Source organism: Phalacrocorax carbo, chromosome 9 (assembly GCF_963921805.1).
Source record: "Phalacrocorax carbo chromosome 9, bPhaCar2.1, whole genome shotgun sequence".
NCBI lineage: Eukaryota > Metazoa > Chordata > Aves > Suliformes > Phalacrocoracidae > Phalacrocorax > Phalacrocorax carbo.
In genome coordinates this window covers 4,574,689-4,592,022 of record NC_087521.1, presented here as the reverse complement: position 1 = coordinate 4,592,022, position 17,334 = coordinate 4,574,689, and the positions used below count along the sequence as shown (strand labels likewise).

The 17,334-nt window shown below is 39.7% G+C and overlaps 1 protein-coding gene across 5 annotated transcripts in view; it reads right to left on the bottom strand.

Moving 5' to 3' along the window:
* Positions 1–17,334, bottom strand: part of MEIS2 (Meis homeobox 2) — a 175,132-nt gene that overhangs the window by 28,348 nt on the left and 129,450 nt on the right. The window lies entirely within an intron of this gene.

The window sequence follows — 17,334 nt, the reverse complement described above, 5'->3', positions numbered from 1 at the left end:
GCAGGCCCAGTCCCTGCTGGGCCCCGGAGAAAGATATAAGTAATAAACCTCAATGCATCCATTTTCTTTTTACTTTAAAGAAAACTATTTTATATATTTGAAGATTATAAGTAAACAAATTGTTTAAAACAACCACTTCATTGCCATGCCATTTTTCCTTAACCTGGAGATTCATTGCAGAAGTGAAACAGGTATGCCAGAGCACCTTCTGATTTATTTGATACTGATGTTATTTGCTTGTTTTACAGTGGATGGAGACAAGAATCTTACTGCCCTTTTCTGTGCATGTCAACGCAAGTAGAGAGTACTGTGTTTCCACTGGTACAATTAATCTTTCAGGTAGCTTGCACCCCCTTAAATGACTGTTTCTTTCTATTAGGGACCAAGAATCAAGAAAACATAGGTAGGGGCATTGCTGGAGGAGAGTCTGTGGGAATAAGTATCATTTCCCTGGTGGCATACCCTGCATTACCAATACACCACAGTCCATTTAAATTGGTAAGTCGTGAAGTCACCAAATATACTGGAGACAATTCACATGACCCAAATTTACTGGAGTGTACAGTCACAAAATCTGTGCCCTGAGGTCAACCTAAAATACCTATATCATACTACATGTTTTGTAGTACGGCTTACGATACCGCCTTGTGATTTCACAAGCTGGTGAACAGTACTGAGGACTGTAACAACTCTGTGGTGTTGCAGGCTTTACTGCAGGTGTCTGCAGTCATCTGCTAGTCTCTCCATGTCATGACACATGAAGAAAGGAAGAGATGAACAGAAATTGCTACAGTCCTTCAACTTGGCAACAAGGGTCCTTCCCTTCCAGTTTTCAGGGAACTCCGCCATATCTCTGTGTATTGTCCCGCAAATGCTGTTTGAATTACTTCTTGCAAGTGCTGTTTGAGGCCAGATTCAACATTCAGAACTGAAATCCGTGGTACAACTCCAACTCGCTTCAACAGGCTTTGAAACAGGAACATGGACAGTCTGAAGGAGAGACTAAAAGACTGAAACCACTTTGAAACTCTGCCGGCGAGCCACTGCCTCGCTTATGTTACCTACACAGTGCCCCGGTGTGCCTTTCCAGGATAGTCAGAGAATGAAGCAGCAAAGTGCACTTATATTTAGGAGGAAAAGACTTTTTTTATGTTTTTATGTTATTTTTATGCTTTTCCGCCTAACATATTTTAATGCTATTTTTATGTATTTTTATCTTCCTCTATAATATATTGTCATATAACTCCAAAAATATTTTAGCATCAGATTCCAAAGAATAGCTTTTACAGTTTTTCACCAGCTTGCCTCTGTTACTTCAGTGTTTAATTACTTGATGTTTCTACACCTCTGTGGGAGCATGCAGCTCCACCTCGGTGTTACAGTCTGGTAACTGTACGCTGTTCGCTCGGTGAATCCACTTGCTGATTTCACTGCTAATACTTATTGTCAGAAAGGCTGTGCAGGCTGTTATAACCTTGTCAGAGGACTGAATAATTTAGGGGACAGATTTCCAAAGCCAGCCATGTACCTAAAACAGACATGTGCTCTGTGGTATTTATAAAAGCATGTGAGGGCCATTTGAAATTGACCCACTAATACATGGATCCTGTCGGCAGTGAGCTTCGCATCTCAGCTGGATCTTCTAGGAGCTGCTCTATTATGACTAATTAGTCTACAAATTAGGTGTCCTGGATGAGATCTCAGAAAAAGGAAAGCCAGAAATTTATCAGTAAAGTTGTCGGTAATATTTGCAGTGAACATAATCACATAAAACTAATATAAAACTGGGTTTCAGCAGAAAAAAAAATAAACCTCAGCCCAGGTTCATAGAGTGATTCTGGACTCGCCTTTAATTTTGCATTACCGTCATGTCATTTCAAAAACTGAAGGAAATGTAATAGCCAAACTGATGCTCAAACGACAGCACTGCTTCTGGGTTTGTCTGTTTTTTGGAGAGAAATAAAATTTTTACATTTGAGTGGGAGCTTTGACATGTAAAGATAAACATTAAGTCGTGTGGCTGAGGAATAAAGCTCCTCCTCAGAACTGCTTTTATGCAAACACGACCCTCCAGAACCTCGATGTGCCAAAGACTGTTGAGACTTGCTCTCTCTGATTTAGCAGTTTACTTAAGCGTGTGCCTGTCTATAAGCACATGGATAACTTCATTAACATGACTGAGAGTTAGGCAGGTGCTATGACAGCCTAATGGAGTTAGGTCTCATCTGAAGAATGGGTTTTGAGCGTGTTTGTTCCCAAACAAGTCAGCCAACAGTCATCTCGTTGTTTTTTTTTTACTGATCAGACTATTTTGTCCTTTGTATTGGTGCCCTTTGATTAATCTTAACAGCAAGAGCGAAAATTTTTGGTTCTAAATAAAATTATTTTAGCTCATTATAATTAAGGCATAGAAATTCACAATGATTTAAAAAAAAATTAAACTAATGATTCACCTCAGGAAAAAGAACCCAAGGTATCTGTGAGGAAGATGGCACCTACTTTTCATCCAGAAATAGGGTAAAGTCTGAGAAATGAGGGATCAGAAATAAAGCTAACTGTACAAGAAGCAACTGGGAAAAAGCCTCATCTGGAACCGAACGACCGGCTTTGTCCTGAGTTTACCCCTCAGATCTGAGTAATGAGACCTTCGAGGGGTCAGCAGGACTCATCTTTCCCTCCAGAAAGCAAAGTTGTTCTCTTGTGTAGAAATTAACTTTGAGGTACTGTGCCTTCGTTTCTCTCCTCCTTTTTTAGCTGCCATTGACTAAACTACTGAGCTTTAGTAGGCACTGAAAAGTTGAAATCGGGAGAAAGACATCGTGGGAAACATAAATGGAGAGACCTCACCACATTTCAAAACCTTCACGTCCTACATGGTTGCAAAATTAATGGAAGACCTACATGGTTGCAAAATTAATGGAAGAATCCTGATTTCTTTCTGAATATATAAACCAGAAATATTCCCAGTGGCTTCCAAAGCACTCCCTGGCTGGCTTACAGGACACTGTGCCCATCAACATAAAATATATACATTTTGAAACGTAGTGTTTCTTTTAATTTTTTTTTTCTCCATGTAAAATGGCATATTCTTTCTACACAGAAAGAATAGTCTTTATTAAACTTACAGTCTTACAAATGGGCAAGGTCAGACAGTGTAAAGAGCTGTAGAAACTTTTTTGGGGGTTGATTTATGTTGAAACAAGCAAGTGAAATACAGTATATTTTATGTTATCTGATAAAGATGGTGTATAAAAAATGCTTCAAAATGCAATGTTTTGAAAACCACAATGAAAAATGAATTTTTAATAAGGCTTGCCTCAGCGATCTTCTTGGCCAAGAAGAGATTTCCGCTATTCAAGTGCAATATGGAATTTTGACTTGAGAAACTCTGTATGAACTGTGTTTTACATCAGGCATTGAATTTAGGTGAGGAATACAGAAGAAAAAGAAAGCAATGATGGAGCCAGTAGAAAACAAAGAATGCTTGCAATCTGTTTAAAGCACCAAGCACATTCTAGACTATAATTTTCTTGATTCTACATAAATGTCCTTCTGTGATAAACCAAAATTTTTAATCTCTTTCTGCTTCCATTGGTAGTTTTTAAGATGAAACATAGAATTTTCTTGTTTCTGCCATCTTTAAATTAACCCATAATCAGCAGAAGGTTAACCTCAATCTCATGATGTTATTTGTTTTAAGTGGATAAGTACAAAAGCACATAAAAAATTAATCTAAATCTTCGAATTTCTCCCCGTGCTCAGTTTCACCTGCAAATTGCTCTTTTGTCACTGGTAACATGGAACTAAAGAGCTCGCAATTCCAGTTTTAGCCTCGAAATAACAAAAAAAAAGGAAGACAGCTGAGTTTTCAGACAGCTGTAGAAAGGTCTATCATTCTGGATTATTAATTTCATATACTAGTCAATAGACATGACTGCCTCTTTGAAATTTCCAGCTTGGGAAGGTTTTTGCTAAGCCAGCATTCATGAGTCTTCATTGACCTGCGTCTTGGGTACATACATCACTTAATAAAGAGGGAGTATAAAATACTCTTGGTATGCTCCTTGTTTAATAGGTATTGTGGGTTTTTGTATGTATTGACTGGGGAGGTGATCGCACAAGGTGCAGAACGTTCACAGATCAGCTTTAGTCACATCCTTCTGAGTAGAAAGATTTTACCAGAGCCTGTGACCTTTAGGGGCCTTACGTTCTTCAAGCACTTTTATTCTTCCTCTTCGCTTATTTTTGATGCTAAGTGGTAGGAAAAACTAATTCTACCTTTACTTTTCCATTGGGCCAAGTTTTCACTTGATGTAAATCACTTTGGTTTAGCTATGCTGATTAGTATTTTAACGTTAATTTTTCCTATTTGGTGACATGTCTCCCTGTCCTGGAAGGCACATATCGTAACGCTATACTCCCAGGGTACCCCAGTTTGAGGACCTGAGTGGCAGTTAGGGAGCTGGGACTACAAAGAAGGCTGTTTTGGTGCACTTGTTGCCAAATGGAAAGGGGACAACTTCTTAAGAATATGTTGACATTGTGTTCCCCGTACCCCTTCTCAGAGAAAAGTATCACCTAACTAATAGTTTAGGAAACTCAGTTACCAGATTTCCTCGATATGCACCATTTCTCCAACCAGCAGCACAGCCTGAGTTCATGCAGTCCAGCGTGAGGGAGCAGGTTTTGAAACTTTTGAAAGTTCATGTGCTGCAGCAGGCTTGAACTTCCTTTCAGAGAAGTGAAAAAGTGTTCGCCACCTTATTGTGAACTCTCCAGGGACATAAGGTTCAGTGTAATAAGCATTGCTACCTCACAGAATCCTGTGGTAAGACCAGGAGCAGAGATCAGCTAAAAACCTTTAAATTGTGCAGACCCACTTGTTTTGTTGTGTTTATGCCAGGGATTAATTTGGCCAGTGAGGTCAGGCTGTATCTGGATTTTAAAAAATCAGATCTATGTTGGTTTAGAGCTGGGGCCTTAGGTTTAGGCTGACCTTTCCTATTCTAACTCAGAAATGTAAGTAACTGGAGCAATTAATGCTATAACTAGTATTTTAACAGCCACAAGAGTCTGGGAAATGCATGGTATTTTCACACCAGTTTTCAAATCACCTGACTTTCCCTACAGTTTACGAAATTACAGTTGCCCTGGCTTCTTATAAAATATAAGCAGGGCTAATGGATATTTTTTGTGTGTTTGTTTTTACCGATCTGATAGATCTTTTTGAAGAGAAAAGCCTAAGTGGTACATAGAATTACAGTTCTTAAACAACAAATAATACCGTATAAGCCTCTCTTCCTACCTGTTTTCCTTAGAAGTCTGTAGGTGAAGGGGGAAATGCAAGAATTCAATGAAACATAAGCAGCAAGTAAACCTTTCTATCCTCTTCAATTACACAAAAATAGGAAGGGAGCATCATTTTCAAAGGAACAAATGTTACACAAGACATGCCCTTTAAATCCTTTTTAAGGCTCTGTGACCTGTAAAACTATCTGCAATATCAGCAGCAGAAAGCCTTCCACCGAACAAATGCTTATGTTTTATGTGTACTGTATTTGCTAATCATTAGTTCATAAGCAAGACCAGATATACAGTGTGCTATAAATAATGGCGGGAATGTAAAAGTGAATTGATCTGTCTGGCTATCTAGTAATACTGCTGGCAGAGAACCAGTTTTGAATGGCTGCCAACTACCATAGACCCAGCCAGTGATTTGTCTAGGGGTCTTGCCCTGTCAGGCAGAAAACAGTCTTAAGCTGAGCTCCCAGAACTGTGAGCACCGCCTACTGCTCAACAATGAGCATTTCCTGCAGCGTCCCCTTTACCCACTTAGTCAAATAGCAGAAAACATGCACGAGTTACCAAGCTATGAAACCAAGCATCTAAAAATATTAATCACTGGATAGAGAGGTCAGCGTGCTTGTGAATTGAAGTGAAATACATTGTTCAAATTGACTACGCACACAGAGAGTGAGAAACTGGGAGTGAGAGCCACACAGGCACACAGACACACACAAATACGCTGAATTTATTCTTTCGCCAGAGCCCTTAAAGCAATCCACAAATGTACGGTAGTCTCTGTGCCGAAATCCTCATGGGTGGGGTAGCAAACAGCCAGAAGAACGGAAGCATTTATAGTGATCTAGGTATTTTTAAGAGGATAATTATGCTAAATAATGTGATTGTAATAGAAACAAATGGGGTGGGGCTTTATTACAGGAAAGAAAGGAGGTGGCTCAGAAGCAAGTCCTGACAGCAAAACTATTTCCCCACGTCTAGTGCAAATGGAGCAAAATGGTGGGCTAATTTTCCCCTCTTCCTTTAAGTCAGTCATGCTGATCCACTTATTGCATTGCTTGAACTAGTTTTCCCTGTGTATAAACATGGAAAGACAGCTCAGGCAGCAAACTCACCTCGGGATGCCTTGCAGGGATTCAGTAATGTGCCTGCTTGGCACTGTTTCTTGTATCCCTCAAGGCTGTCTCCCAATCTCTTTGTAAGATCAGCCCTGGCTCAAAAAAAAAAAAAAAAAAAAAGAAAAAAGAAAAAAAAAAAAAGAAAAAAACAGTCCCATCAAATGATGCAGTTCAGTTTCATGTAATCTATCTTTATCTATCTTTGCTAGGTGACTCTGATTCACTGTTTAGTACAGAATCAGGGTGCGTCCGTGCATGCGCGTGTGTGTATGCGCGCATGTGTGCAGGCAGACTGATTATGTCTGTTCAGTATTTATATTCCTATATAAACCTGTATATTATCTTTGCTCCTAAAGAGAGGGCAAGTTGCTAATTAAGCACTGGTAAGTTGAATTTCTTCAAAGTGAAGCTTATAGATCAGAGACCGCAGGGCTGGGGCTGCTGCTTTGGTTCTGAATTTGGCATTGCTTTATGGAATTTTATAAATACCAACTAAATTCAAACAAAACTGATTTAGATTTCACCTCATCACTTAAAATATATTTTGTAGAGTACAGCCTGTGCAGTAATCCTCTCTATACTTTAATTTGGTTTTAATTTTATAGGCCCTGTTTTAACTGCATATTTCCAGACCTTTATTTCTCTCACAGCTCTTAGCAAAATGGTAGCTCATAAACACAAGCTCTGCTGTATAGACTTTGCATTTCATCCCAAAGTATTTCCTTTTTTATAGCCATGGTCTTTCCATCTTAGTGCTCTGAGCTTGGGTCACAAATCTCACTGCTATTCCAGTGTGTGACATCTTCGCTCGTTTGCCGCTGCTCATTAACAAACAATACTGCTGTGAAATTGGTTTAATGACAAAGTAATAAAATTGCTATTCTGCTCACAGATTGCCTGAGGCACTTTGAGCTCCTACAAGGCTTACTGTGGGTGCCAAGATACATTAAGCTGCTTATTCGTAAAAACTGCATCATCCGTTTTTTTCACAGGTTTTTTCCTTTCCCTATCTAGCCCCTGCTTCTTTTTATCTTCAAATAAAAAGATATATTTGCTTATGTTCTTCCATGCTGTCAAGTTTTTACTTTCATGCATATTTCTGGAAAATGAAACTGTATTTCATTTCATTTTTCTTTTAAAAGGTCACTCTGTCCCTATTGCAAGGTTGTTCCTGGACTCCAAACCCTCTGCAACGTAACATTAAGGGAGACTTATTTTAATATACCATATTATGTAATTGGGATACTGGATAGAGTTAGTCCTATTTTGGGCATAGCTGGATAAGAGAACTATTTATAGAATGAGTTTCCGTTTTTTAAAGAACTGATCTGTGCAATGCAACTATTTTCTGTCATGATTTTAAGGCTAAAGCGTTTTTGTTGGTTTTTCTTTTAAACATGAAAATAATTATATCATACCTGGTTACTTTTCATACCCAAATTCTACAAATAATAAAATGTGGCAGAGTAATGACAACAGAAAAGCTTTAGTAAGCATGTGGTTTTCATAATGAACTGCATGTTTTAGAAAGTATTCTTTTTTTTTCTTTTTTTTTTTTTTTTTTTTCATTTGTGTGAGGCCCATACGGACCCAGAGATTTACTGCTGGCAGACAATGGTGAAACAACCCAGTTGCTCTTTGACAGGTGGACAGGTCCTGGTAATTATAGCCAGACATCTTAACACTACCAAAGTGGTGTAAACAAACAGACAGCCCTAATCAATATTACTTTCTTTCACATTTTAAACAAACATGCTAAACATTTATACTTATCCGTTTTCGTTCAGGGAATGATTGTAATCTCTAAATGCTTCGCTGCACTTACATACGTACATCCATGCACACCTTTATAAATTACTTTTTAGGGAAAACAATGGGAAAAAAAAAACACCTATTTTTTTATTCCACCTCTATAGCAAGTAATTTGACCTGCTGAATACCTTAGGAAATGTGGTCTGGGTACCTGTGATGGTTAGCTAGCAGTGGAAAAACTGGTTCAGAAACAATAAGACCTGGTCTGAACATGAATCTCACACACACACACACACCCACCCACTGCCCCCCTTCTCCGCTTCAAACCTCAGACTGATCCTCCTTTCAAATAACTTGTGCTTCAGGGCTTCCCCAGGTCAGATTCATTGCAGAATGTGTCTGACCTGAGGAAGCCTCAGAGCATGAGATTTGAATGTAGCAGGCTGCTGCAAGCCCAGGAGAGGCTCCCAGACTAGCTAGCACCCCTCAGTGGGATTATCCAAGGTAGGAAGGCCTACTGGAGGTCAGGAAAGGATTTAAAAATACACAGAGGGAAGTGAGGGATAATGGGAGTCGCTACGGCTGAGTTGGGCTGCTGACTCTGCTCAGAGGTGGTCATGAATTAGGTTTGGAGATCTGGAAGGAAAAGGGAAATAAAATGGACGGAAGAGGAAACTCTGAGTCAGAGGAAAAGGATAAGCCGATGTTTAAGAGAATTTAACTGGCTGCTAAGAGGTGGACCAGACCTCCAGAAGTGTGGGAATGGAAAAGCTGAGAACGGCTGGCAATTATCCTGTTGATTGCGTGGTTGAGGAGGAGTTAAAAACCACATATCACAGAAGGTTCAAATCAGAAGCAGATCCTTTTGGTGCTTTCTATACTTTCCAACTTTCTGCTTCACTATGGTCCATTTCTGTGTCCACTAAGAAGAGTGTAGAAAACAAGCCAAAACTGATTACGGGCCCCACCATCTTTAGGTCAGGTCTTTTTTCCTCCACACCAGGTTTAAAACTTCCTACCGCCTAGTTCTAAACCCTGCTATCTGATCTCCGCTACCGAGTCACCCACAAACTATGTGTAGCCAGAATGTGTGGGTGTGGGTACAGCCGTGCGAGTCTTGGATTCACTGACTCTGCACTTATGGGGGGATTTCCCCACTCCAGAGGAAACAAGAGCTGCCAGTTCATGCTCCCTTTGTGTTGCTGGAAAGTTGCAAAGGTGCTCATCACCTTGGTCATGGAAACCAATGGGATCTAAGCCCTAAGCAGGAGTTAGGAGCACGCATGTGGAGATCCGACCTTTGGTATTCAAACCAGGAGAAAACCTGCAATGCGTTCACTGGGAATATTAATACAAGATTAATTAAGCTTCTGCTTAATTCTGCGAGGCAGAATTGGGCTGACCTACTACTACTCAAAGGGAAAATATTCAACTACCTACTTATCCTAACTTCTACTGGAGAGTCTAAAAATATGTATCAGGCCCCAAGGATACTATTCAGAAGCTTCTGAATTACTCTTTTTTCCTGTCTGTGAAGTATACACTCATAACTTGCTTATCTTTCCATCCGCATTTTTATGGATCAAATTTGGGCTCAAAGTTTGTGCTGTAGAGAGCATATGTATATCTTTTCTTGGACCCCTGTGTAGAGCACAAGCACAATCTGAGAAAAGAATTTGGCCCATATGAAGGGATTGTCAGGTTTTAAAGATGTGGTAATTACAAACACACAAGGAATCCATGAAAGTCTGGATGAAAAATTCAAATGAGCCAGCAAAGACACAAATTTGGCTTTGAACTAGGAAAGCACTTGCTTTGATCCTGATCCTTTTGGGCTGCAACCACAAGTACTGACAACAAGCCACATGTGTATATTGAAGGAGCTGATGGGGCTGACTGAGAGGTGTGTCCGCTGCCTGCTCTTGCTACCCTGCGTGCTTACATCTGCTGGGTATTTTGGTATTTGCTATTTTTCATTTTATTTGCAACTGGTGGCTTACAGGATGGTGAGCACAGCGAAATTGAAAAGTTAAGGGATAAGAGAAAGAGGGTGAACAGAGTGACACTGAAATTTTGAAAGAAAAATTACTGAGTCTGGGAACTATTCTGTAGCAAGTATCTCAATCCTCCTTATCTCTTTCTTTCCCCAAAATGGATAACAATATGCCTCTGGCCCTCTATAGTTTCTCAGGTTTAGTGTATCTGTGCTTTTCCAGACTGACTCGACACACTTCATTTTGCTGTTTTAGAACAGTGCCTAGGAATTTTCCATAAACTTGTTTTGAAAAGTTTCCCCGTTGTTTCTAAAGTGATAAATGAAGGAATTTATTTATTTATCAATCATTAGTGTAGTACTCCTGTGGCAGATAACCTGGGGCAGATTTGCTGGTGCAAAAATGCTAGAAAGTGTGCTTTTATTAAAACAGTCTGGCCAGAAAAAATTGTCTGACCATAGGAGAATACCCCAACGTAACTATAACCTTAGTAGGATAGAGATGGGACGACGTGTGCTTGTAACAGCTACATGCAACGGCAAGGGAAAGTACTGATGCAGAGAAAGAGAACTAGCTGGGAAGACCATTGCAGCCAGACACAGTCTGGTGTGAAAGAGACAGAGAAAGACTTGTCCTGGTTTATCTTTGCAAAGGTTCAGAGCCCCCGAAGTCTGACACGTACAGCTGCCTTGAAACCCAAACCTAGGAAAAATGATCAGTTTGAAATCAGGTAAGGTGTAAATAAAGCTCAACTTACCAGATGTACTTTTTGAGAATTGTTTTCAAGCATGAGGATGTGGAGACATCCAAAATATTCTTTCTGAAGCCCTATTCATTCAATAAATCACACAGAACAAGGAGAATAGATTCTGCCTTTATACATGGTGGTGTAACCTGCGCCAGGCCAGGCCAGTTCCATAAGACACTGTGCCCTGAGAGTCTCTCCTGAAACACAGCTCTCCCCCTGCTTTCCCCTTGCTCAAAGGGAGCAGCAATTTACTGCTAGCCCACACTAGCTGCAGATTATTCCAACATCTTCCCTCCTCCCCCAAATCCATTCATACCAGCTTGTATTTTGAGAGTGCAGGGGAAGAATCTCCTCAAGAGATAACACGTTGAAAATAAATGTTAGCTTCTATAAAAGGTACAAGCCTAAGTATGCCATACCCACTGCATTTATTTAAGGATACAAGTTCCTTCAAGCAAAATGTCAATATTTTATTTCCCTCAAACTCTGAAACCGTGTTATTTTAGTTGAGGATTAAATCAACTCTCTGGTTTTATTTGCTAATTGCAATAAACCTTCTCAAAGGAATGTAATTTGAAAGTTGTTTTAAATGCAGATGGCACTGGATTTTAGTCTACAGAGTAAACCAGAAAAATGTTTGCTAATGGTTACTAGATTTACTTTCCCAAACTCCCCAAGTATTATGTTTTATGAAGGACCGTGTCATTCAGTTATGCTCGCGCCATGACAATGATAACTAGCATGGTGCCACGGAAACCGGAAAAATGCATTTAGGGTTGGGCCTGTGCATCAGAGAACAGAATCAATCTTCCTAATTAACTGCAAATTAGCAATCCCAAAATGAGTGGGATCAACCTGTCTTCACTGGCCAAGAATCATGTTAAGTATATAGCTTCCTCTAAGTGCCTCTAAATTACATTTACGCCTGTATAAAGTAACATTCTTTTAATCTAATGCTGCATTAGTGTCACTGTTCTTAAAGTTACTGCACTGTTTTAGAATTCAGCAGATAGATAGACAGATAGAAAGATAAACAAATTAATAGGCAGTTATGGAGATAGCCTGATATTTTGTTATTCAGGGCTCAGAGTAGCTCATAAATCACACTGAAGCCACAAACAAGGTACTAATTAACATAAGTCTCTGGAAAGAAAAGTTTCTGTTGAATGGTGAAATTCTTTAAGGCCACTGAGCAGTAGCTATTAATAAAGACAAAAATAGTAAATGCAGAGTGGAAGATAAAATGCAAAAATGGGACACAGTAGATTTTTGATTAATTCCATCCCTAATGATCAAAATTGCCAAATAACGTTAGGCTAAAACTAACATTACCGGTATACTGTTTTTACTCTTTAGGGTGTATGATCAAAAAGATCTCGGGTATTGTAAGAGTACAAAGGACTGACCTTGGGTGAATTGGCTTAATTAGTTAATGCTTGTAAAGCACTAGATGGGTGTTAAGTATTAATTAATTATTAATTATTATTGGGTAAAGATGGGATTTGGAATCCCATCGCTCATACATGTGCCCCATCCTTCATGCAAGAGCTTCATGGGGGCCCCCCGGTCTCAGCTTGCCTGTGTGTCTCACAAGTCTCAGCAGTAGTTTGGCAGCCCCGTTTGCACGGAGGGAGAAATGGGGAGACGTTAGGCAGCTTGTCCTGATGGCTGAGTGAAAAGTTGGACAGGGAGACTTCGTTTTCAAGTTTGTTAGTGTCTTGCTTTGTGATTTGATGGGAGAATTTGCAGTTTTAAGCTGAGCCAAATTCTCAGTGTAAGTTCGTTCCTCAAGGAGCTGAGGCTCAGATGAGTGTCCAAGTCTATGCATGTAACATGAGGTTCAAAATGCTTCTCTTTCAGTGCTGTTGTGAAACTTCTCTTTTCCTTCTTTCTTTGCCGTTACCTGATAAAGGTTGTTACCTGTATCTTTTGTTACCATGGGTTATCCTGGTTAATATTTGAAGTGAATAGTTAGCTTTTTAATTACAGAGGATCCCTGAAGAGCTCACAAAAAATACCTTCTCAGAACTATTCTAAGGCACCCTTCCCAGTAACCTTTGCCCAGAGCCATTCTTGATCAAATGTTAGTAATGTTCATTTCAGGGGTTTTTCAGGCTTATTCAAATATTAGTTATTGTAAATCCCGCTAATACATTGACTCTCAGGCTAATATTTTCCTTTAATTTTAGTATGATACATAACTGTTGGTAAATGACATTGAAAGGAATTGTAACATTTAACTACATTTTACTTCACATTAACATTGTCCAATTTCTCATGTTTTAAATTTTTCTGCCTGGCTGCAGCCTAGAAGAAAATACATGCTGGAATAATGATATGAACAATTTAGATTTAAACATATCGAATAGCAGAAGAGATCATGCCCGGCCATTTGTATTTTTCTCCCCCTTTCTCCATGCTAGTCTGGAAGATGAGTAATTTCTCTCCTTAGAAGCATACCTAGTAGACAAAGCTCTAATGCCTAGAAGGGAGTGAGGGGAGGAAAGCGCTTTATTACTACTGTTCAGATCAATACACAAAATCTCAGGATGATAGGGTAATTAAAACACGCACAAAGTAATTCATCAACAGCCTTTCACTTGCCTTTGGAACCGGCTTCCTGATCCCTGATGTTTTTACTTGCAGGGATTCGAGACGGCTCCCAGCCAGCGTTTCCCACTTAGCTTACAGCCCTGGTTTTCATTCACAAACAAGAAATTGTGTTGGCCTTGCAACGCTTATGCTTCATGCTTTTTCATCCCTTCCCTGCTCTTTGTCTGGTGCGAGATGCTACCAAGGAGTGAAATTTACCTAAGAGCTAAGAAAAAGGAGAAAAAAATAATCTGTGCTGTTTGACAAGTGAGAAGTTCAGCATCAGCTAAATCACTGATAATTTTATGCTGCTGGTTATTACACTTGGATTGTTTATAAGTGCTCCTATTAAAACCTGAAATAACCACTCCTGCTGTAATGAATAGACAGAAGTGTGTTTGAAACATATTCATGATTAAAAATAACATTGAAACTTACTTTGAGTTATCTAGTGGAAATGTCCAATTTCAGACCAGGGCTGTGAGGAGCAGCATTCGCGCCACAGAGCACCACTTCCCGCACCCCCAGAGTCGGCTGTTACGATAATCACCTTACCGGTGTTCCTGTTTTGTTTCCCAGACCCCCAAACGTTTCTTTTCTAATGACAGAACTCCAGTTGAGGCACTTAAAATGAACAGAGTACTCCTTAGAAAGCATTCAAATCCATACTGATTAGCAAAAATTTTAAATATAACTTGAGTTGAGCTTGGCTATTGTTACGGGTAAGGACTGTGGATCCCTGAAAGCAACGGAATTAGGTCTTCCTAGGAGTTGATTGTGTATTAATGTAGCAGAAATGCTAGGAGTGATTATGCACTGAAAAGGCTCAAGTTCCTGCAGAAGATTTAACCATATTTCTTTGCTTACACAAAACACAACCCTCCTCCATTATTTATCATTTGCCCTGTAAATACCTGCTAGCCTATAAAATCCCCTGTGTTATTTTGTGTTATGATGATGCACAGGGTGTCGGTTAAGGATCAGTCCCCTTGTGCTAGGCTAAAAATACTGATAAAATAATAAAGCCCCCACCCCAAAACTTTCCCAATCTGCATATCAGACAGAGCTCATAGGGAGATGTGAGGGGGTGGGGGTGGTTTGGGAGGATTAAGTAACAATAAAACAAACAGTTTAGCAGAAAAGCAAGAGTCACTTGCCTAACCGAAGACAGATGGGAGTGATTTGTAGGCACAGGTAGAGACAAGCTTTAAGGAGCGATTTAAAAGAGGATAAAGGTTAGCTTTACATGGTTGTCAGGGAAGAATCTCCCCACACATGATGGGGGACATCAGTACAACCGAATGAAGCGGTAGCTCTTCTCGCTTTGATTCTCCAGTCATTAAATAAATAAACTAGGTTACCAAAGGCAAAGGGAGCAGCACAAGCACCCATTTCATGAGGGCAGTCCAGCCTTGCTCCAGGAATTTTAAAAATACCAATGCACTATTTCTGCCGTTCTCCCTGACTAACAGAGTGTCTTGGTGGCAACCACCAGCGACCGGGGCTGCTCCTGTCCCCTTCCACTAGCCATAGCAAGGGCTTTACGATGGGATCACATTTGTACCCAGCTGCTTTTTGGTGTTAAGCTGGCCGCTCGGTTCTGCGCAAGATTTTCAAAAGAATCAAAACTTTTAAAGCGCTTTACTCCACTGCAAGCAAATAATTTAAACTAAAATGCAATTATTTCAATGTGACTTAGCTACATATACCTGGGAAACTTTGAGCCTAAGTGACTTATGCAAATTTGCCTAGCTGATTTTCCATAGAACTTGAGCTCCTAAGTCACTATATGCTTTAAAAAAATATTTCTTGCATTTTCCCTTCTTTTTCTTGTACAAGATGAAATACAATACAGAACACAACGATGAAAGGAAACCAGACCGAGCAGTGTATTTCAGAATTGCTAAAAACCAAACCAAATAATACCTGCCTTTTCTTGAATTTCTTAGCCTGAAAAATAACCCAGCTTGAGTTATTATTTATAATATATTTATATATATATATATTTCAAAATTAAACATCCAGAATATTCGCTCTTGGGATGAAAATAAGCATGAAAGTTTCCACTCAGAATCTAATTATTTCGAAGAGTTATTGGTCACTGAAAATAAGTGCCGATCAAAATGACTATGTCATCCACTATTGCTGTAATAAGAACAACTAATGAGTAAGAAAATTACATTAAAAAATGAATAAAAATTATGAAGTTTGCTGTGGTGAATGCAGTATACATTCTTCCATAAGCAAGCTTTAAATGAAATGCTATTTTCATTAGAAGATAAATCACTCTAGAAATAAACTTGAAATCACAATTTTTGTAACCAAAAATAGCAACTTTGCTAACCGTCGTCTCTGAGCCTTGAAAGCAACAGCCCACTGCGGAAAATATATTTGTGTTTCTGATGTCTTAGTTCCTCCGTGTAAAGAAGAGGTTATCGTAGGACTACCTAACATCACAAAGTATGACAGTATTATTATTGCCATTTTTAGATGGAATAACTGAGGCAGAAAGGAGTAAAGTGACCTGCCTTAGCAGCTTAGAGACACAAAGGAGAAAATGCCCCATGTCTGCTGGGTCCCAACATACTATTCACTTGGCTACACTGCCGCTTTTGCTGGCTGCTATTACGGATTAATTGATCTTAACATTGGAAATTCTAGGATTTCAATACGATAAATCCTATTTATGCTAGGATATACCTAACTGATTTGCTATTACTTATTTGATACAATTTTGATATCTTAAAAATAAACAACTTGTAGAAGTCAGAACAAAAAACCATACGAATGTTTGTGCGTTGCAAAGAACAGGAACTGTATTATTCCGTAAGTACAAATTCTGCAGGGGACAGCAACTTTTCCTCTCATGTAGAAGCCATTAAGACCTTTTGGTCTTGAGAATTTATACAGCCAGACTACCCTTTTCTCTGAATTTTCTTCTCTGTCTTGATCATGAATGTGAACAGCCTGATTTGTGGATATAAGAAAAGTCATGCGATGAAGCAGCTCTGCTGGCGTTGACTCTGCATTCTCAACTGACTCATCTCCTTATAGTTAGTGAAAATAAACATGGAGCCAATTCGTGCACTTCTGTACTCAGCCAGGCTTCCTCTGATCTGGGCAAGGCCTGGCAGGAGCTCCCCTGGGGTGGAGGTAGCAACCATGGTGGTGCGGGAGTTGTGCCACCACCGAACTCCCCTGCCACGTAGCGGCATGGACAGCAACACAGGATGCTAACAGGTGGTACTAGTCCTGGTGAATCTGACCCTCTGCCCGGTGCTGTGAGGAGAGTCTTACAGCAGGATATTAACTACTTCACTTGAAGGGCTGCACCTGACTCTGTGTCCAGTCGTGAAGGCTATGGATGCAACTCTCCTCTACATTTGCTCTGGTCCAAGCATTGTAATCAACATCAGTATTTACAGAAATGCTTTTGCATGGCATACAAATTTTGTAGTTTTGTTAAAGAGAAATTTGACAGGAGCTGAGAACAAAAAAAAAAAAGACCAAAACAAAAGGTTCACTAGCTCTGTGATAGACCAGAGGTAGGGCACAGGGACGGTCTCGGGTGGAATAACTTAGAGTGTGAGTATACGTGATATCACCTGTTCCTTATTAATGAGCTGTGCATGCTCTCCAGAAGATGAAATCAGTTTTACCCCATTTTCATGAGGTAAATTGTCCCAGAAATGCTGCGTTTACCATGACGAGAGAACATGGGCGTAAGCAATTACCACAGAGAGGCTGTCAAGATACAAGCGCACATTATACTTTACTTCATGGTGAGTTGTGTGTCCATAACCTGTTGGGTGAACCTCCTAAGGTGGAT